Genomic DNA, 15454 nt, shown 5'->3' with positions numbered 1-15454 from the left:
TTTAAGAACTCTCGCCACAGTTTGAGTACGAAAAAAGATTGGTCCCATAGATCGTGTACTCGTACAAGAACTGGGGGAGTCATGACACTATCTGGTAAGGTGGAATTTTTGGCGAACTGCCTTGCAAATAAGTTGTCTTTATCAATAGAGCCAACTAAAGGAGTGTCATTGACAACAAGCGTAGGAACCGAGGAAGAGGAAGAATTCCTCATGATTTTTACAAATGATCAAAAATTCTTACTGCCTTTGGGACATTGCAGTATTTTTCGCCCTAATTTTTGGTCATGTAAAAATTTGGTCCTTCGAATGTAGGCGTTGTAGTTGGGTTGACTTTAAAACACCGGAAGCTCACCTCTTTCTCCTTGATAACCTCTATGCAGCTCGAATCGAACCATGATTTAACCTTGGGTTTAATACTTTTAACGCTATTCGGGATAAATGTTTCCATTGCCAAATGAATCATACTAGAAATCATATCTGCACTGGACTCTACGTCGCTACCGAGGAAGCATAGCGACCAGTTAAAGATTCTGAAAAAATTATTCAGAATGTCCCAGTTGGATATTCCGTACTGCCAAACGGGTCTCTTTGGAGCTCTTTCCTTAACTGGATTTGTTTGACACGAGAAATAAGCTGACATGACATTGTGGTCCGATGTGCCTAGAGAGGTCAATACACTAATTGTGTACTTATCAGGATCAGAAATGAGAAACAAGTCAGGGTATTTTCTGCTCGGCCGTTAACGTCTGATATACGAGAAGGCTCATTGACAAGCTGAGTGAGATGGTTAAACTCAGCAAAAATCTCAGCACACATTCCTTCGGGCGTTGTCCGGCCCAAATTGCGAAGCAACGAAGAATTGTGAACATTGAAATCGCCCGTAATAACGATTTCAGTGTGAGGATATAGGGAGACAATTCTTTGTATGGAGTCAGACATAGCATCAAATTCCTGAGAAGTTAAAACTCTGTCCAGGTTTGGGCTCCGATAAAGAAAACAGTAGTGAATGATGTGCTAATTCACGGAAAGTTTTAACCACATGAAATTAAAAAGGGAGTTGGTACAATGACCGTATTGTGGTAAAAGTTGATATGCAACATCATTCCTAATATATATGGCGAGACCATGGTGTCAGAAGAATATTTGATATTTGATATTTATTGTTTAAAAAATTAATTGATAGTAATAGTAATAGTAATAGTAATAGTAATAGTAATAGTAATAGTAATAGTAATAGTAATAGTAATAGTAATAGTAATAGTAATAGTAATAGTAATAGTAATAGTAATAGTAATAGTAATAGTAATAGTAATAGTAATAGTAATAGTAATAGTAATAGTAATAGTAATAGTAATAGTAATAGTAATAGTAATAGTAATAGTAATAGTAATAGTAATAGTAATAGTAATAGTAATAGTAATAGTAATAGTAATAGTAATAGTAATAGTAATAGTAATAGTAATAGTAATAGTAATAGTAATAGTAATAGTAATAGTAATAGTAATAGTAATAGTAATAGTAATAGTAATAGTAATAGTAATAGTAATAGTAATAGTAATAGTAATAGTAATAGTAATAGTAATAGTAATAGTAATAGTAATAGTAATAGTAATAGTAATAGTAATAGTAATAGTAATAGTAATAGTAATAGTAATAGTAATAGTAATAGTAATAGTAATAGTAATAGTAATAGTAATAGTAATAGTAATAGTAATAGTAATAGTAATAGTAATAGTAATAGTAATAGTAATAGTAATAGTAATAGTAATAGTAATAGTAATAGTAATAGTAATAGTAATAGTAATAGTAATAGTAATAGTAATAGTAATAGTAATAGTAATAGTAATAGTAATAGTAATAGTAATAGTAATAGTAATAGTAATAGTAATAGTAATAGTAATAGTAATAGTAATAGTAATAGTAATAGTAATAGTAATAGTAATAGTAATAGTAATAGTAATAGTAATAGTAATAGTAATAGTAATAGTAATAGTAATAGTAATAGTAATAGTAATAGTAATAGTAATAGTAATAGTAATAGTAATAGTAATAGTAATAGTAATAGTAATAGTAATAGTAATAGTAATAGTAATAGTAATAGTAATAGTAATAGTAATAGTAATAGTAATAGTAATAGTAATAGTAATAGTAATAGTAATAGTAATAGTAATAGTAATAGTAATAGTAATAGTAATAGTAATAGTAATAGTAATAGTAATAGTAATAGTAATAGTAATAGTAATAGTAATAGTAATAGTAATAGTAATAGTAATAGTAATAGTAATAGTAATAGTAATAGTAATAGTAATAGTAATAGTAATAGTAATAGTAATAGTAATAGTAATAGTAATAGTAATAGTAATAGTAATAGTAATAGTAATAGTAATAGTAATAGTAATAGTAATAGTAATAGTAATAGTAATAGTAATAGTAATAGTAATAGTAATAGTAATAGTAATAGTAATAGTAATAGTAATAGTAATAGTAATAGTAATAGTAATAGTAATAGTAATAGTAATAGTAATAGTAATAGTAATAGTAATAGTAATAGTAATAGTAATAGTAATAGTAATAGTAATAGTAATAGTAATAGTAATAGTAATAGTAATAGTAATAGTAATAGTAATAGTAATAGTAATAGTAATAGTAATAGTAATAGTAATAGTAATAGTAATAGTAATAGTAATAGTAATAGTAATAGTAATAGTAATAGTAATAGTAATAGTAATAGTAATAGTAATAGTAATAGTAATAGTAATAGTAATAGTAATAGTAATAGTAATAGTAATAGTAATAGTAATAGTAATAGTAATAGTAATAGTAATAGTAATAGTAATAGTAATAGTAATAGTAATAGTAATAGTAATAGTAATAGTAATAGTAATAGTAATAGTAATAGTAATAGTAATAGTAATAGTAATAGTAATAGTAATAGTAATAGTAATAGTAATAGTAATAGTAATAGTAATAGTAATAGTAATAGTAATAGTAATAGTAATAGTAATAGTAATAGTAATAGTAATAGTAATAGTAATAGTAATAGTAATAGTAATAGTAATAGTAATAGTAATAGTAATAGTAATAGTAATAGTAATAGTAATAGTAATAGTAGTAATAGTAATAGTAATAGTAATAGTAATAGTAATAGTAATAGTAATAGTAATAGTAATAGTAATAGTAATAGTAATAGTAATAGTAATAGTAATAGTAATAGTAATAGTAATAGTAATAGTAATAGTAATAGTAATAGTAATAGTAATAGTAATAGTAATAGTAATAGTAATAGTAATAGTAATAGTAATAGTAATAGTAATAGTAATAGTAATAGTAATAGTAATAGTAATAGTAATAGTAATAGTAATAGTAATAGTAATAGTAATAGTAATAGTAATAGTAATAGTAATAGTAATAGTAATAGTAATAGTAATAGTAATAGTAATAGTAATAGTAATAGTAATAGTAATAGTAATAGTAATAGTAATAGTAATAGTAATAGTAATAGTAATAGTAATAGTAATAGTAATAGTAATAGTAATAGTAATAGTAATAGTAATAGTAATAGTAATAGTAATAGTAATAGTAATAGTAATAGTAATAGTAATAGTAATAGTAATAGTAATAGTAATAGTAATAGTAATAGTAATAGTAATAGTAATAGTAATAGTAATAGTAATAGTAATAGTAATAGTAATAGTAATAGTAATAGTAATAGTAATAGTAATAGTAATAGTAATAGTAATAGTAATAGTAATAGTAATAGTAATAGTAATAGTAATAGTAATAGTAATAGTAATAGTAATAGTAATAGTAATAGTAATAGTAATAGTAATAGTAATAGTAATAGTAATAGTAATAGTAATAGTAATAGTAATAGTAATAGTAATAGTAATAGTAATAGTAATAGTAATAGTAATAGTAATAGTAATAGTAATAGTAATAGTAATAGTAATAGTAATAGTAATAGTAATAGTAATAGTAATAGTAATAGTAATAGTAATAGTAATAGTAATAGTAATAGTAATAGTAATAGTAATAGTAATAGTAATAGTAATAGTAATAGTAATAGTAATAGTAATAGTAATAGTAATAGTAATAGTAATAGTAATAGTAATAGTAATAGTAATAGTAATAGTAATAGTAATAGTAATAGTAATAGTAATAGTAATAGTAATAGTAATAGTAATAGTAATAGTAATAGTAATAGTAATAGTAATAGTAATAGTAATAGTAATAGTAATAGTAATAGTAATAGTAATAGTAATAGTAATAGTAATAGTAATAGTAATAGTAATAGTAATAGTAATAGTAATAGTAATAGTAATAGTAATAGTAATAGTAATAGTAATAGTAATAGTAATAGTAATAGTAATAGTAATAGTAATAGTAATAGTAATAGTAATAGTAATAGTAATAGTAATAGTAATAGTAATAGTAATAGTAATAGTAATAGTAATAGTAATAGTAATAGTAATAGTAATAGTAATAGTAACAGTAATGTATGTTTAAATTTTTGAGGCAATATTTAAAATTCGCGCGAATTCAAAAATTCAAACAAACATTCTGTATAACTTACTTCTCCTTAACAAACTTTAAGTTGACAAGTAGAGTTTGTTATCAATCATACAATTGCACATTGCTACACATGCACCTTTCTTACTGTTTGCAAATTTTTTTTTCTTGCTCAAAAAATAAAATATTGTGTAAACTGATGTATTTGTGTTTTATTGACTTTTAACTGTTAAAAATACAAACAAAAAATCTAGAATTTATATTTTTTTTCGAGATATTTTTCTAGATAGAGTCTTTCGAGATTTTTGTTAATTGTGGATTTTTGTGGATTCGAGATTTTTGCGTTCTAGATAATTTTTTTTTTATTTTCGAGATTTTCGGCATTCGAGATTTTTGGCATTCTAGATTTCGTCATGATCCTATTTACAATCAATTATTGAAAGAATATAACAAAAGATCAAAATGCATGAGTGATCATAATTACTTAGAAATTGGTTGATAATTACTGCAGCTGGCACCTGCACCATGAATTAAATGAATTCTCTCGAATTTGGTTTCCACTATTGCATCATTAAGTCTTCCTCGCTTGAGGTGCATTAGGTTATGGAACTTTGCTGTCGCTATTATGTAAGTTGATAATGATGTAACTTCTGTTATTCAAAAGTAGGGTAGGTCATAAAGTTTTGATGTATGTAGGTATTACGCAAGCCAGAGTATATCTAATAATGAGTAGGGACACTCTCCACGTTTTTGTTCTGAGTTCATATTTTAAATAACCGCTATGTCACATAAACACGAGAAATAGATGGTAGTAAGAAGTGTTACAGTGTAAAAGAGAAGGAAGAAAAAGAATTTTTCTTTTGACTGTAGCATAGGGTGTTTCGGAAAATAAAGGCATATTTATATAATTTTTAGAGCAATTTTATTTAGGTCTTATAAATAATGTCTTACATATGTATGTGTAACGCTTAAATATTTATGCTTATTGCTAAATTTTTTCATAGTTGCATTGAAATTCTTAAGGATATGGTATACTCGAACTAGTATAAAAAACTTTATAATAAAGTCCTTATTTTGGTTCTTACAGCAATTGAAATCAAATTCCTTTTTTTAAAATATCAAACATTTTCATTTCAAAATTATTACAAAAATATAAATTTGGAAAATCAGTTATAAATTTTTGTTCGAGGCTCACTAATGCATCTAAAAAATCGTGGTTAGGTCGTGTTAAATTCGCACTATCAAATTCCTTAAAATCTGTGAATATGGAGGAAATATTAGGTTGCTGGCTCAGTTCCACTTCACACTTATGGTTTGACGGTATTTTTTTTTAAATATAGCCCGCAAAATAATAAAACGGATCTTGACAACCAAAATCAACAGTTTTGTAGTCAGATTCGGTTTCAAAAGCGTAAATTACTTCGCCTTTTTTTTCTTCATTTGATTTAATATGGATATCAATATGAGGCAGTTGCAAATTTATAGTTTCCTTGGGTAATGTCCTCCATATATTTGGCCGCAAACGACCTTTTGAAAGCACATATGAATTGAAAAGGAGTCAGCAACTTATTATTTCCTCCTCGATTGCGTAACACAGCAAATGTGTTTTTTAAACAATCTTGATTAAGGTTTCTTGTGAGAAGAAATGTAATACCTTCTTCTTTTAAGTCACTAAAAATATCAATTAGAGCATTTATGTTCTGTTGCCATCCATTTATAAATCTCATTTTCTTTGTCACATCAATTGAGCTATCAAAAAAACTAATACTTTCAAAAAAAGATTTCATTTCGTTCAGAAAATCAATTTGCTCCTTTTTTGCAAAAAATGGTTATCTGGATGATTTTGCTTTAAATTGAGATGAGGTGAAAACATCAAATAATTTATCAATTTTTTCAATTATTTCAGCAGTGTTAATAGCTGTTGACGATGAAGCACCTATACTGGCAAGGGTATAAATACCAGTTGAAACGGATGAACTTATTGACTGCGAAGCAAGTCTGATACTCATCTTCTGAAAATTGTTTGGGAATATATGTTTATGAGTCAGTTTTGGAGCCATTTTAAATGCAGATTTTTTGTCTCTTAAGTAAAAATCAATGACATCTTTCCAAGTCGCTTTTTTGTTACCAAGTGCAATATTGTCGTATTTAATGAAATTACGCCAAAAAGATTTCAAAAGATGAGGGGTGTCATACATGTAATAAATTTTAGTATTTTCAACATAAAAGAAAGGTTTATGCAAAGGAATGCGTAGAAATCTATTAAGACCAATAAAATTTCCACCTTGGTCTGAAATTACAAGCCTGGGTTTCATTTTAACTTCAATCAATTCTTTAATACATTTAACTACGATTTCTTTCAATGTCTTGGCTGGACAAGAGGAATTAACAAAGTTATACCCAAGTAACTGATTATACCGATGAGTAAGGCCTCTTACCATTTCAACAATGGCATAATTTGCAGCTAAATGTGTTTTATTCTACCCATCGTCTTCCAATCCTATTATCGCTCCCTTATTTTTATTGAAATAAAGATGAGTTTTAAACGACATTTCATTTAAACAAATAACACAATTTTTGGCGATTTCTGGTAAAACCTGTATTTTTAGCTTTAACGCATTAAATAATGACTTGTGAAGTCCAGGTCAATCTTTGGTAAATCTAGTTAAAGTTTTTTTGACGGCAAACATAAATTATGCTCTAAAAAGTAATATGCGTTAGGTGCAATGAAATATATGCTGAGACAAATTTTTTTAAATTCACTAGAGTACCTAGATCCTCTCTGTTTTTTTTATAGTTTGCAATATGAGTTTCAACAATTCGAGCTAACTCTTTAGGTAAAACATTTTTAGTTTTTTCTAAATATGCAGCATCTGAATATTGTTCTTTCTTTTTTTAAAATTTCAATTTCTTTTTTTAAATTTTTACACTCTTTTCTTAATTGAAATACCTCTGCTGTTTCCTTGATGTTTGTCTGCGTTGCCTTATGCTCTCTATATGAGGTTTTCACTTCGATTAATTCTCTAACTTGAATAATTTGAAAGAAAAAATAAGAATATAATAATAAGAAAGAAAAAAGAAAAAAATTATTATTTTTAACCGTATTTTAAGTTGGATTGCAATCTCAGGCAGTTGATGTTACTGTGTTTACAAAACGCTGAAAGGGCGCGGAGTTTTTTTAAGATACCCAAGATACACCCTTTATTCAAGTCACTGAAACGCTTCCACACAAATGATTACAATTCAAACCAGATCGCCTTTAAAAATGCATTGTGAAAAAATGTAAACAACTCCCATTCCACCCCTAATGACCTTTTAGCTTTTAGTGTTACCAGCTGTTTTAAATACGAACTAAAGAAGTAAAAAATACTGTTTCTTATACTACGCTAAACATAGCTTTTTTTATGTTTTTAGAAGAACAAAACAAAGATGACCTTGTAATTTTCATATTTCAGAAAGATACATTTATTTAAAAATTACATAAGAGGTATAATTTCAATTAATGAAAATCACAGCAAAACCACACACACACATGCGATCATACTGGATCGCCTTTAAAAATCCATTATGAAAAAATACCTCAGTTATGTATCATACGATCGAAGGTGTATATGTTAGTGTTGGGAAAACCGATTGTGTATGTTTCTAACATTAGCTATGTCAGGTAAGGATTAAAATGGATACATTTGACCTGTTTTCACTTATAATAATTTGTTGTTTTGTTTTATTGTTCATTTTTTATTGTATTAGTAGGTGTTGTGTAGAGAGTGTCCCTACTCATTGTCATTATCATTATCATTATCATTATACTCTGACGCAAGCTGGTGATGATGAGATCGTTGACTTTGTTTTGTCTGAAATGACATGCAATGGTAATTCGTCTCGTTTTGTCTTCATAGTTTGTATGCTAATGTTTGACTGATTGGACTAGCAATGGCTTACATATGGTTGATAGTGTGATAATATGCCAAGAAATATGACCAGCCCATATGGTGAATTTGTAGGTTTTTTCTTCTACTTGAATTTGTTGTATTTCTTTTGTGTTGTTGATTTGAAGTTCGTTGATCATTTACAGTGATATAAGCTTGTAGTATTCCCTTTCTGCGGGAGAGCGTTGAAGTATTGCTGGAAGGATTCTATGGGTAGTTATTTCTCTTGAAGTAAACTGTTGATTATTGATATTATGGTTGGTATCGTGATATTTGATGAGTAAGATTTTGAATCAAGTTTTCGGTCTTGATTGTTCCGTTGAAATTGTTTAGTAAGATGATGCCAGATGTTACTTCCTCAATGTAGGGATGTTGGTTGTTCATTAAGTTACATTCTGCTTTTAAACATTTTAATAATTTAGCAATACATGCAATAACTCTTTGTTTACAATATACTTAGTATTACAAATTGTAACATAGTTAATAGTTTTACAATTATTGTTTATTGCGTATGATTCATTTTTATTTCGTATGATATTTTCATATTTTGTGTCAAGGGGCAACTTTTCCCTTTTTAATAGATTTTAACAACAATTTTTCATAATTAGTTTCTTTTGTAATTGGTATGCTTATAATATAAAAAAGTGAAGTCATGTTTATTAAAATTTTTATTTTAGCAAAATTTAATGCTTCTTCGATTGTTTCGTAAGGAATTTTTTCCTTATCTTTTATTTATTTATTCTTTTGATAATATCAATGAATTAATAATTCCCATTTTAGCCCAATTAACGGAAAGCTTTATATTTTGTATGTAATTCTTCTTTAACTTTTCTTATCTTATATTGGAGTGTGGTTATAATTTTACTTTTAACAGTATTATCTTTCTTAAGGAATTTTAAATTTTTTGTTAGATTGTTTACTGTTTCATCATGTTATTTATTAATAACAACTTAGTTTTTATTGTTTTTTAACAAATTTGACATTTTCACTATAATAATTAAAAAAGAGGCTGGGATGCGATCCACACTGATAACTTCCCATCCTGTCTGTCGATTTGTCTTGCTTAAAAGTTTGTCTATATGTACTCGTATCAATTTTTGCCAAATTTGCGTACTATTTTTTGTAGATTTTATTTTTTTATGAAAACACGGACTGTTGGATTTTTATATAAAAATTACTGAATATTGAAAACAATATTTTCTGTGAAATAAAATAAGTTTGAAGCCAATATTTTTAATTTTTGAAAAGCTATTTGACCCGAAAGTAAATTTTTACCAAGTTTTAGTATTGTTTTTTTACAGTTTTTTTTTGTAAAAAATCTGTCAATTCGAATTTTTTAAAAATTTTACCAAATGTTGAAAACAATATTTCTTATAAGATAAAATTAGTTTGAAGCCAATATTTAAAATTTTTGAAAAGATATTTTAGTCGAAAATAAATTTTTACCAACTTTTATACATTTTTTTTAGGTTTTTATTTTTTTTGTAAAAAAAACTGTAAATTCGATTTTTCTCAAAATTTGTCCTACTGTTGAAAACAATATTTCTTATAAGAAAAAATTAGTTAGAAGCTATTATCTCAAAGTTTTTATAAGATATATAAGTCGAAAATAATTTTTTACCAACTTTTGTTAATTTTTTTTTTCGTTTTTTTTTTTTGTACAAAAACTGTCAATTCGATTTTTTTCAAAAGTTTACTGAATATTGACAACAAGATTTTTTGAAAGATAAAAGTAAATTAAAGCCAATATCTCAGAGTTTTGAAAAGATATTTGAGTCAAAATTCAATTTTTACCAACTTTTATACATTTGTTTTTAGGTTTTATTTTTTTTTTGTAAAAAAAACTGTCAATTCGATTTTTCTCAAAATTTGTCCTAATGTTGAAAACTATATTTTTTATAAAAACAAATTAGTAAGAAGCTATTATCTCAAAGTGTTTAAAAGATATTTGAGTCGAAAATCATTTTTTACCAACTTTTATTAATTTTTTTTTTCGGTTTTTATTTTTTTGTAAAAAAAACTGTCTATTCGATTTTTTTCAAAATTTTACTGAATGTTAACAACAATAGTTTTTAAAGGATAAAAGTAAATTAAAGCCAATATCTCAGAGTTTTGAAAAGATATTTGAGTCGAAAATCAATTTTTACCAATTTTTATACTTTTTTTTTTAGGTTTTTATTTTTTGTAACAAAAAAATGTCAATTAGATTTTTCTCAAAATTTTGTCAGATGTCAAAAACATTATTCGTCGTTGCACAAAATTGTTTTAGAGATGAGATCATATTTCAGTCGTAAAATTTTGGAGGTTACAAATTTTTTTTTAGTTTTTTTGATTTATAAAAAAACCGTTACATTGATTTTTTTTCAAAAAATATACCTGTTTTGTATCACGTTACAATATATTATATAAAATTTAATTTAAGTCTCTAGCGTTTTTGGTTCGTAAGATATTTAGGGTTAACCAAAATTTTCACCTTTTTTTTAAACTGATATGGTAAAAAAACCACGCACGCAATTTTCTTTAGAGCCCTTTCTGCATCTTTTTGCTTTATTATCTGTATAACAAAATTTATTTGAAGTCGATATCTCTTCTGGTTCTTGAGCTATGGACGACGAAAAAAACGTCGCGAACGTACGAACGTACGTACACACGCACGCACAGACATCTTTCTAAAAATCTTTTATTTCGACTCTAGGGACCTTGAAACGTCGAGAAATGTCAAAATTATCAATTTGACAAATCGGACCCATTACAATACCTTCCTATGGGAAGTTAAAAATCGTCATGGTCAGGATTTCCTGCATTCCATTTCCATGCGGATCCAATAAAATAAAGTGATCTCTTTATAAAGTGATCAATAAAATAAAGTGATCTCTTTCTCTCAAGTGAAATTAATGGAAATAATGTATGGTAACGTGCTATACTAAGATTTAAAGTATCTTAAATAAATGTTTGATATTGTTCAATATCAACATCGTGTATTATCTAAAGGTTTCCTTCTTAAATATGAGAAAACAAGAATTTGAATTTCTCCTTTACCTGTGATGAATAGTAACCTGTAATTAAAATTTCTATTTTAGTTTCTTATTTGACTTTCTATCTGCCCGATTCTTTTATAACTATTGTATTCTTGTTTTCTTTTACTATTTCTTTCGGGTATCTAAATTTCAATTTTGATCCCAATCTCTTATTATGTTTGACAAAAAGAATTTCACCGGGAAGGTAATGCTTTATTGGTTTCCTCTTTTTGTAATGGTATTCAAAATGTTTTTGCTGTTTTGATTTAAGGATTTAAATATTAGAAGCACGAACTTTTCCGAATTTTTCGGGATTTAATCTGGGTATTCGTCGATTATATAACTCAACAGGTTTTTTCCCTGTGGTAGAATGAATAGAGAAATTGTTTTCATTGACTTATCGTTCCAAGAGTTGCTCAAATGAACAAGGAGGCCCATCTGCTTTAAAGCATTTCATAATTTCGGATAATGTGGAATGGAATCGTTCCACTTGTCCATTTACTTCACTTTTATATGGGGGTGTCGTAAAGACTTTAATAAGGAGGTCATCCTCTAACATGGAAGTAATTGATGTGGAATTCAGAGACGTTTCAATTGACAATTACGACATTCTCTGGAACGCAGAAGTACAATAAAATGTCTTGAAGAGGTCTCTATATGTTCTATTGAACGATATTTTTATTATTTTTGCTTGTGCAAATTTAGCGAATTTATCTAGTGCTGTAAGCACGAGAAATTTTTCTGTCGAAAATATATCTATGTGTAAAGTATGACTTGGGTAATTTGGGATAGGAGTAGGTTGGATTACTTGCTTGTTTGGATGTCGGTCGTATTTATTTGCTTTGCATACTGTTCAACGTTTTAGCAAATTTTGCATCTTGTTGTTCATCTGAGAGAAATAATATTTTCGCAGGATTTGAAGTTTTGTTTTCTTCAGCGTTTCGATGAGCTTTTTTGTGTTCTGTTAGCATTAATTCTTCTTGATCGGTTTCGTTTTCTATATCTTGCACGAGAGTTTGGGTAAATCTAATTTTATAATTTTTTGTTTTATTTTTCCCATGACTTGTTCTGGTGCTAAAAGTCCGTTTATCAGATTGGGGTTCAAATATCTATTAAAAATGTCAATTATATCTTTTTCATTGTATTTGCGCTTAATAATGGTGTTGCTGGTAAAATTAGAGAAAAAGGGTTTTATTTGATAACGATGTTCATTACCTTGTTTTAAAATTATTTGATTACGGAAGACATTTATAAGGTATTCAACTGTGGAGATAAGGTTATGAGAAGAACTTTCGGAATTATGTCATAGTTAAATAGTTTAAATGAATTATTGGTTGAATTCTTGAGAGTGCATCTGCTTTTATGTTAGTGTTACTTGGTTTATATAATTCATAATTGTATTCTCCTAAAGTTGCTTTCAATCTTTTCATTTTACTATTAGTATTCTTGTTACTCAATGCATATGTAAGTGGTTGATGGTCCGTAAATAGGTGTACCTTCTTTGATCTGCACAGGAAATTTCTAAGGCTTGTTAAAGCCCAAATGATTGCTAACATTTTTTTCTCGTTGGTAGCGTAGTTTTCTTCGGTTTTATTTAGTATCCGAGCAAAAAAATGTTATTGGTTTCTTATTTTGGGATAAGACTGTGCCAATGGCATAGTCGGAATAAAATTTTAATACGTCTCTTAATACTTAATCTAAAAAATAGATGTCATCTGGTTCTTCAATTTGGTCAAATGGGGAGGTATGTTCTTCTTCTGGATATTGGTTCCAAATCATCTGTGTTTTTAATTTCTTCTGGTTGTTTGTCTGTTTCTGTGTTGTAGGTGTTATTGATTCTTTGGAATTTATCAGCTGATCTCGTATTGCATTGTTGGGAATTTGTAGGGTTTCCACGTTTTTTTCACGGATTGTGGACTGGTGGTCGGCTTGCGCCATTTATTTGTCTAGATTGGATGCTTCTATCGACGTCCATTGGTTCTGGTGGAGGCTGAGGCCTAAGGGTGTATTGAGCAGAATACCTGTTTCATTGTGCTTCGAATGGTGTCCTGTTTTGGAATCTTTGTTTGTTTCCACCAAATTGTGGCCTGTTTTGAAAGTAAGGCTGTGGATTATGAAACAATTCCGGATAGAATTGTTTACGGGGAATGTTTCGATGTTTTCTGAGACAGGTGGTTGCATGGAGACTTGTGTTCTCGCATAATATGTTGGCTATTGTTTGGTTCTATAGTCCATATTTTGGAGTTTAAGACATAGGCGGAGAGCCTGTGGGAGATCTACATGTTCCTTAATGCTGAGGAGGCGTGGGAGATCGTCTCTTAATCCACGAACAAATGTGTGTAATGCCTTACCACGATAATATTGTATAATGTTGGTAAGTGATTCATGGCTCATATCCATGCTTGACAGTTTATTAAGAATAAGTGAAAGGTGCTGGTATGCCATTTGGTAAGAGTGGTCATTTGATACTCTAATGTACCAATGTCTCGTTTATCCGCGTAATGGAGGGTTAAACATTTTGAAATCTTTCGCCAGTTTAATGGCGTATTATAGGACTCAAGAGCTATATCAGCTAGGCCTACTATCTTTTTACGGATGACACTCAAAATTCCATAATACTTAGGTGCACCTTTAAAGTGTTCGTATATTGTTAATATTACTAATATTAATATTGACACTTTTCGTCCAAGAGCTGAACTCTCCTGCCTGCCCCGAAAATTCACGGAGGATTTTGACAACATCTGGGATTTTATCTAAATCTGATAAATTTCTATAATTTCCTATGTTAATAGGTTGGTCTTTGTAATTTGCATATAGTTCTACCTTCTCGAGTAAGAGTGTTATTAATTATTCTATTGGTAGTTGTCCTGCTTTTGCAGGGGGTGCACCAACTGGTAGGACATTTTCGGCACGAGGAAGTCTACCTAAATTATTAGGATGCATTTTTTAAATATTTCCATTAAAATTTGCGAGAGAGTAGGGAGATAGATATTTTTTTGATATTTATGTTTTTTAGATCTTATATTAATTTTTATCAAGCATAATTGTATTTCCTTCCTAAACTAATCAATAATTACATTTTTTTTATTTCTTATTAAAAACGCTTTTATATTTTTTTAATTTCGCTTTTAATAGGTTTTAAATCAATTAATTTCTTTTTTATAATATTTTAAAATTCTTTATTTTTTTTTTCTTCTTTTAAATTTATAATCTTTCTTTAAGTTTTAATTTATTCTCTTTTTTTATGAATTTGACTTTTCTATAATTCTTTTTTTTTTAATTTTATTTGTTTGCTTTCTCTTATTTAATAACGCTCATTTCTTTTTTTATAACATCAATATTAATTTAATAATTTATCATAAAACTTACAAGATTAAAAACATCTTGGGAGCTGCTACTATTTTTCCAATTATTGTCTAGGATCAAGTGAGGGTTATCCTTTCTTTTCTTGAAGGTGACTCCAGGGCCTATCCAGTTTCACTTTTGATGCTTTATTTTTAAGTATTTAATTATTTCTTCCCTTAGTAAATTATTTTTTTGAACTTTCACTTCTTTTTCCTTTTTTTATAGTTTTTAATTTTTCACATTTGTTTTATAATTCCAATTTAACTTTTACATATTTTTTTGTTGTATTTAAGATCATCGAGAATTTTAAACACTATCACGGCCCCTGCTCGGGCGCCATCCAGTTAATAAAAACGTTTTGATTTATTTTAAAAAAATATTTTTTTCTTCTTACAGCTTGCCTGAACCTTTATTATCAAATAGTAAACACAACTCAGAACACTAAATGAACTTCACATGTGTTCATAATAAAAAATTGAAAGAATATAACAAAAGAACAAAAGGCATGAGTGATCATAATTACTTAGAAATTGGTTGATGGTGACTGCAACTGGCACCTACACCATGAAGTAAATGAATTATCTGGAATTTGGTTGGCACTATTGCATCGTTATGTTATGTTTAAATTTAAAAAAATTACCAATTAAATAAGTT

At 27.4% G+C, this 15454-nt stretch overlaps 1 protein-coding gene across 3 annotated transcripts in view; it reads right to left on the bottom strand.

Annotated features, from left to right (window-relative positions):
• The window catches only part of LOC129939471 (sialic acid synthase), a 92069-nt gene that overhangs the window by 6882 nt on the left and 69733 nt on the right, over positions 1–15454 (bottom strand). The gene's annotated exons all lie outside the window — the stretch shown is intronic.

The sequence above is a fragment of the Eupeodes corollae genome, chromosome 1 (genome assembly GCF_945859685.1).
Source record: "Eupeodes corollae chromosome 1, idEupCoro1.1, whole genome shotgun sequence".
Taxonomy (NCBI): Eukaryota; Metazoa; Arthropoda; class Insecta; order Diptera; family Syrphidae; genus Eupeodes; species Eupeodes corollae.
The sequence above is the reverse complement of the archived record's forward strand: the minus strand, read 5'-3'. Positions and strand labels throughout refer to the sequence as shown.